The 12,444-nt window shown below is 30.3% G+C and overlaps 1 protein-coding gene across 1 annotated transcript in view; it reads left to right on the forward strand.

Annotated features, from left to right (window-relative positions):
* LOC119675564 (tachykinin-like peptides receptor 99D) overlaps positions 1 to 12,444 on the forward strand; it is a 125,018-nt gene that overhangs the window by 96,071 nt on the left and 16,503 nt on the right. The window lies entirely within an intron of this gene.

Raw genomic sequence — 12,444 nt, forward strand, 5'->3', positions numbered from 1 at the left:
TCTCTATAGATTATTAGTTTCAGTGTATGCATATAACTAACCTATTTTTTTATTGAATGTGTTGAATAATCTTTAGGAGTTTTTGACAAGAATTTCCATGCTAAGTCATTGGCTTTATATTCGTTAACGAACGGAATCCGGCGATTAAAAAACCGAAACTATGTTATAGTTACCAATATAGTACCATAGTTACTTATATAGTACCATATAGTACTAAATGTACTGGATTATGTTATCATTTCAGCAAAACGTGCTGTAGCATAATATAATGCTAGCACTCTGCCTCAATGAATAATTGAAAAAGGAAGGGAAGAAAAATTTTTATTCAAAGACACATAAACAAGCCTTTCAGCAGAACATTTTAAATGACAAGACTATTACATTTTGTTGACCAATATTTTAAGTGTTTTATTAATTCTCCACTCACTAAAGTTATTTTTGAACATTTTTTTCGTCCTTCTGTATACTTAAAGAATGCAAATGAAGCTTCTATGTATTCTTTGTCGTAGATTTGGTTGGATTATTCCAAGTTTTGTAGTTCGCCTAGTTTTGTAGTTCGCCTCAAACAGTGCGTCTTTGACTTTTAGGCGTCCTTGCTATAGAGATCGTTGTGATTTCGATTTTAATGTCGTTGTAATAAGATCTTGTGAGTGTTAGATCCATGCTAAAATCACCTTCTTTTTTGGTACATATATTATTATAAAAATTTTTTTGTAAGAGTATATAGACAAATAAATAGACATAAAATAAATATTTATACAAAGCAGAATGTTATAAAAGTCATATTATAATTATGTTAACTTCATACATATATATTCTTAAAATATTCATCATTGAACTACATTCTAAATTTTTCGTTTACTTAAAATTCCATAAATGAATGCTTAAGCTAATCACATGTTTTCCTAATCGTCGTATGCTTATGAATCCATAATAACAATCCTTGACGGTTACTCAAGTTAAGTGAAATACTTACTAGTAGCAGTTACGTATGCATGCACTCCCCAAGGTCCATCAAGATATTGTATATTGTAATGAGAACATGCAATTACTGTGGCTAGAACACCAAAATCAATAACCTCATCACGTCAACAAAAATATAAATCACAAAATTGGAGGAGGACACGAACTTGAGGAGACGAGCCAAGCGTTAGAAAAAATAAGGAAACAGAAAAAAATTGTTCAAAAAATCAACGAAAAATAAAATAAAATAAAAGCGGCTAAGCACGAAAGGAATGGCAGGCATGGCAGGCATGGCAAGCATGGCATGGGAAGCTAAAATATAGAAAACTTATCAAATGATTTATTTCTAATAGACTTACTCACTTGCTTACATAGATAGTCCCATATAGATACAAGCTGAGATATGGTTTTTTATGTGGACTGGTAGGAGTAGCAATAATAAAATGATATCAAACTGACGGCAGACAATGAATGGGAGGAAGTATAACAAAGCCGCTTGTTGGCATAATTTGTAAGGAGCATGTGCCATGTGAGCTGTAGATAGTTAAATAGATATATGTGTGAAGATATGAAAGCATAGATACTTTTGTACGTTTCACAATACTAACTAGACTTTCAGCGCATAAAGTTTATGCGCTTGTACGCTTTACAGTGTGGTTAAAGATAAATTATTTCTTTTTAATAAATATGTACATGCATATATCTACGGATATATGCATTCTCAAAGTTTATGTAATTGTGTACAAGAGGTAAGACCCTGTATAACTTACGAATTAGTAAAGCTAAAAGAAGTAAAATTGTGCTGTCACTGCTAATAAATTAACAAAATTGCGTGACAGGCATTTTTAAAATGTTTTAAAGTGTCAAAGTCTACGACAGCACGGAAAGTAGGAAAAATGATACATTTTTTCGGGGTCTTTCTTTTTGGATTAAAGAAAAATTTTCTTTAAAATGTATGAATTAAGGTGAGTGTAAATATTTATTTAACCTCAGTATTATGTCAGGAAAAGGTAAAACAATTTTTTAAAATAAAAAATGATAAATTGTAAAAAATATTGATAACAAGTAAGCTAAAATAAAAAATAAAAAAAACGAAACAAAGTTATTTTTAAAAGCAAATACTGGGTAAAAAAAACCGAAGAGCAAATATGGCCTTTGGTACAGAATAAATCAAAATTAAACACAAATAAAGCGCACAAAATTTGCTGTTTAAAAAAATTTAATATTTCTGAAAGCCAATCCAGTAAACATTTTTAATATTTATAATGTTAACAATACTATGTAAACATTACAATGCATATGTATACAAAGTAAAGAATATTTTAAATGCTTACATAAAACATGTGCACATTGTCAAATAAACTTGTGGTTAACAAATTTCTATTTCATGTGAAGCCAAAAAAAGTATAATTTAAGAATAAATAAAAACAAATAAAGCACTGAAAAGTAGCAATAAAGTGCTACGACTACTTGCAGAAGTGCACACGTACATAACAACTCCTAAGCACACTGCAAACTTGAATCTTGGATTACGTACAGTAAAGAACAAAAGTCTGCTTTTTTCTGTGGGGGTAGGGGTATTTGTTGCACAATGGCACAGGAACGAGCACAATCCAATATATCATTGAGAGTAACATACCCACTCACAACTCATATTTCCTGAAACTCACATTCATATAACCATACAGAGGAACAGAGGAAAACTTACGATCTATAGAAAGATGCTAGCTGCGGCATGCTAAAATAATATTTATATATAAAGTATAAAATCCTTTTGGGTCAAAAACTTTCCAAATATAATCCTTTCATGTGAGCTGGCTTAATCCTATACGAGCATAACCCTACGCATATGTTCTAATTCAAGTGCTGTAAGCCGCAACTATGATTAGAATTTATATATAACAGTTAACTGCTTCAGACGGACGAAAAGTGTATGAGATATTGTGCTCGTGCAACAAAAAATCACTGCTATGCTAAGCCAAAAAAGAAGGAAACCCTAATGAAAATAAAGGAAATATTCCAAAAAAAAAGCAGAGGAAAATCAAGAGGATAAGGCATTTCAAAACATTGGTTGACAGTTTAAGACAGTAGACGATTCTAAGTAAATTGTTTGATAGGTTCGTGATTTTGTCGCTTGGCTTTTACACATTTTAACACAGAAATTTTGCACATCTGCAGTTCGTTTTGATTATTTTTATTATCCTTTCTTGGCTTTACAGTGTGGCAAAATATTTTCTTAATTTTGCTTTTAATATCTTTTGACTTTTGCAGATTTCAAACTTACTTAAAGGATTTGCACAGAAATCATATATTTTCAATAAAATGTTAAGAGAGCAAATATTTTACTTTGACAAATTGTTATATAAATGAATGAACGAGATTCTATGTCAAATGAGTGCACTCTATCCGTTTCAGTTCAAATGCTTTTTTAGGTCATCAAATAAAAAAAGAAAACACTATAAATTAATTAAACAGAAAATAATTTATATCAACTCTTGATTATAAAAAAATAGTACATAATAGTACGGCTTGAAAAAATTAAAGTTCCTGAGTTTGTTTATGTGAACACATAAATTAAATTAATATTATAAAAAATCTTGCATTAATGATGTAACATCAGTTACTATAGTAATTGTTACAGGAACTGAACCATAACTGACATCAAGCAAATTACAAGCAAGCCTAGCTAAAATTTTAGTATATTCCAGGCACTGGAAAGCATAATTCTATGAATTGAAATTAACACAGATTACATTCACAACAAGAAGTTCTTCTAAATGATGCTTTAATACCCCAGTCGACTAGATCTGCTTCATGCCATAAGGTTAATATGGCAGCATCAGTTCACCAAACACATACCATTGAGCATTAAGCTAAGTCGACTGTATAGCCTTTTAAAACGACAGTCAAAACTTTCTATTGAAAATGAAATAATTATTTATGAAATGATCCTGAAACCAAACTGGACTTATGGTTTGAGATTTACAAAACTTCTTAGAATTATAATTATCTTGCCTTGGTATCTGCCTAAGAAATAGTTACACAAAAATCTTAAAGTATGTAGAGTAAAAAAAGAAATAGAAATAGAGCACCTTCAAAATACATATGTCAGAAAGCACCTTAACAACCTTGTTCGCCAAATAATTGATAACTCAATAGAATTTTGGCGTTCAGGCAGCAGTGCAGCCAAGTGGTGAGAAATCGCCTTTGCAACCTAGTTGGCCAAATAATAGATGACTGAATAGAATTTTGCCGATCTATTTATTGCTAAATGTTCATTTTTCGAAATTTTGTTAAATTGTGAATATTACCTATGTGGAAGTATTGTGGCGATCATATGTCTCAAATATTGCAATGTACTCATTATCCATGATCTTGGGAAATATTTCAATTTTTATTTAATTAGTTTATAGCCCGTATATAATTTGTTGGACTGCAAGTGCCAGGCTTAAAACTCGTGCCTGTCAGATTAGAAACGTTGACTAATTGTGTTTTTCCACAAGTAACTAAGGCTGTTCAAATTTTCAATGCTCAAGTTCTGAATTTTTTTGGAACTTTTTTTGTAAGTAGCACTAAGTAGAGCACTTGCTATACTTTTTATATTAGAATGAGCTTATAAGACGAGCTTGTCTCATAAAATTTTATAAAACCATTTTAAGTAGTGTGAGAAAACGCTTTTAATAAGATTCAACTGTCTAACTGTACGAACTATAAAGAATCAAATACTAAGTTACTAATGCTTTTTTCCTAACAAAATCTTTCTAAATTAAAATCTTTTTCATTTCCAGAACTCTAAGATGTTTTGTGTTTCGTGCTGCCACTGTGTATATATCTTAATAGTTATTTAAAAAATAAATAAATTCCTTTAAGACGATTGATAGTCAATTTCATTTATGTTGTAGTTACATGTTTGGGTATTGTTTGGCTATCTTAACTTTTAAAAATTCACTAGAAAAGCAGTTTTCATGCGATATTTGTTTTCCATTCAAAAATTGAGGCAACCAATGTTTGCAGTTTATTTTAATTTTTTTAAGAGCTTAGCTCGTAAATTATGTGCCATAGAAATTTGACCAAATGTTGAAATTTTTACTTGCAGTTGAAATCAGTAAATTTTACCTTAACCAAAATTTACTGTACTATAAATTTATAGTGACAGTAATTCCCTAATACCAGGTTAACTCGTTGCCAAACATAGTAAATCATGTTGAAACGTTGCACAAACCAAATATACACACCCAAAAATATACGAACCTGATATGTGCCAATATATCAACAAGAGATATACCGACGTACTTATACACAAACCCAAATACCACACCTTTGTATCGAGATACCGTACACACAATATACAACAAACAACATTCACGGAAGGTTTAGTTTATGCCACCAATGTTGGTTAAATTCATTGCAATTTTAATACAAATTGCAAACTTATCGATTATGCTGAAGAGCTCATGCAAAGAGGCAGGTTGGCGGTCAGGCAGCAGTGCAGCCAACCTGAAAGCCAAGTGGTAAGAAGAATCACACTGACCTGAACTGAGACAAGGTAAACAAACAGGACAAACGTCATATAACCGCACAGACAAAAACAGGAAACGGATACATGCAAGCACATAAATAGACAAATTTTTGTATGTTTTATGAGTTGCGCCATGGAAATCGGATGAGGGAAGTGTCGCCGAAAGCAGTGCGATTTTTTCTCTATGTCTCTGATGTTGTTTGCATTGTTTGAGGTTTCAGCTTTGTGTTGTTCTGTTGCTGGTTTTTATATACTTTCTGCTTGTGGTGACATTTTACTCTACAAAAAGTTGTAACCATTTTTTTATGTGGGTTAGTAGCACAAATACTAAAATGAAATCCTTGCAACTGTCAGAGATAATTAAGGCAAATCAGATAAAAGGATTTTTATTTTTCAACCAAAACAAAACAAGTATTTATTTATTTAAAATTTTAATTACTTTAAAAGAAAATATAAATAAAGTATAATTAAATATGTGTGTGTGCAGATTACTCTAATTAAAAATATTTTAATCATAATTTATATTAGCAAAGATTTTCTCAACAAATATCTTATTGCATGCCGATATTATTAACAAGTAACTAGATATTTGAATTTGGTAATCCACAAGGATAACAAATATAATTTATTTGATATTTGAAGTGCATTCCAAAATTGATGAAAAAGCATACAGTAAATGCATTTTTGATTACCTTATGCAAATCATTTGCTATAAAATGCAAATATTAAACTCTTCTAAAATAAACACAAGTAATGAATTAATGAATTATTAATTCAATTTAAATTCTTGGTTTGACTTTTAATAACACAATTTGTATTGTTTTCAGATATTTTAACTTTTGTGATTTGATTCCATTGTGTCCAAATATGTATAATGCAAAGTAATTTAAAACGAAATAATTTTATATTACTTATTAATTACAATGAAAGTAAATATTTGGAGTTTCTTTAAAAGTGTGATTGTTACTTGCAGGTCTGTAAAATATAAGTAATTATGTATGTAGTCCTAAAGAAGCTAAAAGAACGGATGATAAATAGTGTTTTAGTTCAATTTTCTGGTTGAACAAATAGCTTTAAAAACAAATAAGGGAGTAATTTAATATATATTATTATTTGTTTATTTATTTTATTTTATATATATTTATTTAATTATTCAGACTTTTTTGTGAATTCAGTTAGGATGTTTGCATTCACATACATTTATATCATTGATATAGCTTGTAGTAGCATTATTAAAGAAGGTTAAAATTATAGTCTTCGTGCATAGAGCTAAGAGCAGCTTTACGTCAAATCAAAATTTTGATATATATAGCATCCAATTGTCATAGCAAAAAAAGTATGGTCTTCTAGAAGCATTGAATTAAAGCGTCATATTACCAACAAATCGAATTAAATTTACTTTATTGATAAAGTACCAGAGACACAAAAATTCCCTCTTGGCTCTCTATACAACAGATAAATGACTACACTTAACATAAGCTATAAAATATCTTGCTCGGAATATTGGCATAGTCAACAGATTGAAACTTCAATTAATTAAAAATAAAATTTTAATTTCACCGTAACAAGTTTAACTTTAATATTTATTTGAAAGATTACTCTCACTTTCTTTTTACCTAAAAAATATGAAATATTCTTTGAATATTAAAATAATATGCTATAAATAAGTATTATCGCTTAGTCAGATACAGTGTTGCAAAACTTTAATATTCATACGCATTCAAATCGTCAAGTTTATATGTATTGGTTAGTAATAACATTGGTTTTATAAATAAAGAGCACTAAAGGACAATGAATTTATGAAACTATTCCACATAATAATAACATTATACTAAACAATGTGGAAGAGATGAGTAATTGCATACTATTATCATAGCATTTGCAGATTGACAATGGCGGTAACACTAGTAATGCAAAATACTTTGAATCACTATAATAAGACATAAGTACCACAAAAAATTGTATCATACTTATACAATTCATACTTATACTTTGTCTCCAAGCCTTTACGCATAATCCGTAAGGCAGTAGAAGAAGAACAAGCCCTAAGATTACCTGGCACAGATCAACACTAAACGAAATTATCAGCCAATCCACACACCTTGGTAGAGCATACATCAATATTATTGAGCTTAGAGAAGTGGTAGTAAGAAGGCAAAGATTTGCTGATAGCCTACGCCCAGTATAGTGGCAGCTTGGAAAACTTAATAAATAATAAATAAACACTTTCGCAATATTTTATAAACATAAATGTTTTTAATAAAGAATTAATAAGAAACATAAAAAAATACATTAAATATTGCACACATATAGTGACTGTTACTAAATATGTGAGAACAGTTTTAAAAAAAGCTACATATATGAAATTGATTCCGTGATATATAGGACCAAATTTATCATAATAGACCTGTCCCCCTTCAAAAATAACACTGAGTCCTATATACTCATTCTCCTTCTTCATAGTAACAATACACTTTAGATTTTTATGGTAGCATAATGGAAGTATATTTGCATGGAATATATAATCAAGGACCTACAATAAGAAAGTTATATGGATATATAATTAGTCATATGGATTGCATATGACTACATAATCGAATATAAAAGATCAATTTTTAATAGAAACGTAATATTAAAATTTTATTGTTTTAATTAAAGTTTAAACACAACTCATTGTCTGTTAGCGGCACCTATTGTTATCTTAATTTTCCTCTACATTCCTTCTTTTACATACTTCGGCTTTTTATTAAATTTTCCTTGCATTTCCTTGAAAAGAAATAACGAGGTTTTTATGTAGCACTTTGAAGTAAGGACCTTTCGCCACCAACCCTTTTACCTTTATTTTGACAATAATATGAAACCAGCCAGAAATGAACGCAATAATACAGATAAACTTTTCAACTTTAGTCAAGTTAAAAATGTATTTAAATTAAAAATATATGAAAGCAGCGATACATTTTTACACGTACAATTGTGCTTTTTCAACTTTATAATGACTTCGAATACACAATGGAAAAGTGTATTTATACGAAATGCGAAATAGCGGTGTCCTTGCACAATTGCCGAGAGAGTATGTCACGTAGAAATTTCGGTGTCAGATTTTTGTTGATATCCTTTTCGGTACAGTGACGGTGACGGAACAGTTGTGGACTGGAACGTTGTTGCAAATATGCGAAAATCTTTTTCATTTAGTCGTAGTCGTAGTCGTAGTACTTCTTTGTGGAGAAAGGTGACTTACAAAAACTTTTATACCATACTTACAGACACAGATACAGACACAGACACAGACACAGATAGAGACACAGATACTCGTATATACATATTTACAAATAGATTGATATTTATTTATACTCAAAGAGGTAGAAAAAGTTTTAAAAATTTAATTAAACGTAAAATGATTTTTTCGGAATTTGTGTAATTTTTCGTTTTGATTCTTTTTTTTTGTTGAATTTTGAACTTTTCACTTGTCATTTTGGAAAATTTTCATTTGCAGTTTTAACAAAAGTTTCGCATTTCAGATTTTTGTATAATTTTTTTTTGTTTTTTTGTTTTTATTTTTGAAAAGTTTTTGTTGGTTCAAAATTCTGTTCCTTTGTTGGTAATTAATTGTGCGCATATTGATCGAATGTTAAATTTACTTTCGGTGTGTGCTCGTTCAGCTTTGTTGCCGGTAATTAAAAGTTGAGAAGTTTCTCAAAACTGAAATTAATTGCACAAAATGCATGAAAAATATATTAGCTAATATCGGTTTTATAAGAGGAGAAACAGTGTTTTTTATATTTGTAATTTACATTTCATTACAATCATATTATAATATAAAATTATAAACTTTTTATCAGACTTCTTTAGTTTTCTTTATAATTGTATTAATTGAACAAAAAATATGTCAAAATGGTTCTTGATAAATAGTCAATGTGTTCCCTTAATCCTGATCTGATGGGACCGCTGTGTAATCAAGCTGGTATGATTAATCCATCACTTGCTTTTAATGCTTTTTCTGTCAATGCCATCTTAATTGCTAACATTTGGTGTAATTTCTTTCTTGTTAAAGTTATATCCTCAGTGTTGTAGAATGAGACCCACCTAAGCCTTTGTTGTTCCTTGGACCAAAGCATTTGTTTGAAAAATTGCACCTCGACGTCGGGTGAGAGAATAAATGCCAAAACTATTTTAGCGTAACTTTAGGTGTTAAACAAAGCTAATGTCTACGGAGCGAACCCAGTGTCCAGAACACTAGTCTGTTTATTTTTTTTGACAGACATGCTTCACTCCGGAACTATATTAACCTCTTTCTCGAAGAAGAAAACGTGGAGATGTACGTGCATGAGTATTGGTGAAATCTTAAATTTTAACACCTTTAAAAAAAGATGATTTAGTTTGCATTTTAAACACTGCAATTTTAACACTTCTGCGCTGAGTCAACATGATTGCAGATTTATTTTATCAGCCTATGTAGACAAACTATCTAAGGTATTATCTGTGATCTTAACACATACTTTCCTTTGCAGGTGTTTAGAATAGAATAGAATAGAAATAAACATGGTATCGTCTCCCAACGAAGCGGGGCAACGCGATCATATTTAATCTTTTGTGCGGTTACAGACCGTTCTTCGAATGAAAGCCCAAATGATCTTCTAATGTCAGAATGGGAAAGTAGTTCTCAACCCAGTGAGCTCCTCCTGACCCAGATCAAGGCTGGACAGTTACACAGCAGAGTCGACAATCTTCGGACAGACCCATTCTGTTACGGTAATAACATAGTCCATGGTGACCCGTTAAATATCCCGCCAGCAGCCTCAACTGTGTTCTGCTGAGATAAGATACCTTACCATAACTGTAACCAGCTCGAACCAGCTCTTTAGCCTGACGGTTACCTGAAATATTGCACCCGTAGCGGATGTTTACTCTTAAGTTAAGCAGTGATGTCTTCAAGATGCTTGAGTGTTAGTTTTCGTTCACATACGTACTTTATTACAGTGGCAACCTATTTAGCGTAAGAGACAATTTGTATCCATAAATGTAAGCAAAACACTTTTGTGATTAAAACTTCGATCAAACTTTAAACTCAATATATTTTAACACTCATTATCTCTAATATCTTACAATACTGAATCCTTTTGATATAATTTTTACTGATTTGTCAGCACATAGCTGGCAATAGCTTGGCTATAACTTCACTGATGTCCACTTTCAAAGTTATAAGAGCTTAATAATTGTTCCCATAAGTGAAACTCTATAAAATTAGTTAAGTAGTGATAAATTTTGTGCTATTGATGTTTTGCTGACCCATTCTTATCAACAAAAGTAGTAACCAAGCGTATTAAAAATTTCACGTACAAGAAAATCATGATTAGGATATAATATGTAAGCTTATGGCACCATCCTGTTGAAACTACATATCTTTCACGCTAACATCTTCAATACTACGCTAAAAAAAATTGGATATAAATTTAACATCTAAGAAATTTCACTTACAAAAAACGAGAATGGAACGTGTTGGATGACTCAACCCTTAAAAGGAACTTGGTAATTATGTAGTTATAGCATTTATAATTGACGATTTGTATCACACAACTTCATCTTTATCAAAAATTTGAGGGCATATATTATCTCCAAACCAAATATCAGTCTATGTAATGACCTTTTGTGAACTCAATGTCCTTTCTACAATTACTCCTTTCAATAATATTTTTTGTTGATATATTCATTAAGCCATATCGATCACTGAAACAAATGTCTCATAACTGAAGGGAATTAATCATTAAAATTCAAAAATGAACACTATTAGAGATAGTTTTTACAGTTTTAATACATTTAGTAGTAACTAAGTGATCCATATAATAAAGTGGGAAGTTTGCACTAAATAACATACGTAAAGCCTTGGATGACAATTATGTTTGAATGCAGTCTCTCAAGCAGTAGTGCTAAATCAGGACCATTATTGACCATTCATATTGACTGTATTGATGCCAGTTTCACATTAACAATATTTCTACATGATATAATATAAAATTGACATAAAATTGCTGATATCATATCTTAACACCGTTATCTTTTCCGAGAAGCACGATCGATCAAGTATTTATGTATTGAATTGTTTGTTTTTAAATAAATTTATTGTGCATTTAGGACGAAAATACTTTTAATCGGGAAGCATTTATCTTAAAATTACATGTAATATATTATTTATAAAATCTTATATAAATACGTAAAATAATTTGACTATCAATCAAGTTTTTAATTTTACATATATAGTTATATAAAAAGTAATATCTAATTCTGCTCTGCAATTTTAGAACTTTTTAAGGTCAGTTAAAGTTATTAGTTTAATTTAAGGGTTGAGTCTAATCCTTTAATCTTCTTTATATTATAATATAATGAAACCACATCAGATTTTGGGTTGGCATAGGAGTCAACTTACAATTGTGTGCACATAATATTGTGAATATGATACTCTGAGGAAGTTTACAAGTTGCCAAAGTGTTGAGCTCTGAGTATTAGAAATATTTTAATCCATTTACAATTTAACAGTTAAGCCAACTTGCAACATCATAAATTGTGGTTAAAGCAAAAGTTGCACATTTCGAAAATTTGTGCATTTTCCTCATATCTCATATCTCATATTTTCAACTTTTCAGTTGAGTTTTTGAGTTTTTGAGTTATTTACACAAATTCATCTGCAAACTGAAAAGTATCGATATCTAAATAGAACCAATGCCGAAGGGTGCAGCTAGATTAACAGCCGGGCAGCAAGTGCTCAATACTGAATGCTCATCCACAGCAAATTTGAATATTTTGGTGTTGCCACGATGGTAGAGATATGCATGAAGCGAAATGGATGGAAGAGGTATGGGTTGATTGGCACACTCTGGCTGAAATTAAAACTTTTATTAGACAGACATAATGCATTTTGTTGGGAACTTGAGTTACGCTTTGAACTTTTTAACTTTTTATTTTATTTC

The sequence above is a fragment of the Teleopsis dalmanni genome, chromosome 2 (assembly GCF_002237135.1).
Source record: "Teleopsis dalmanni isolate 2A chromosome 2, ASM223713v2, whole genome shotgun sequence".
Taxonomy (NCBI): domain Eukaryota; kingdom Metazoa; phylum Arthropoda; class Insecta; order Diptera; family Diopsidae; genus Teleopsis; species Teleopsis dalmanni.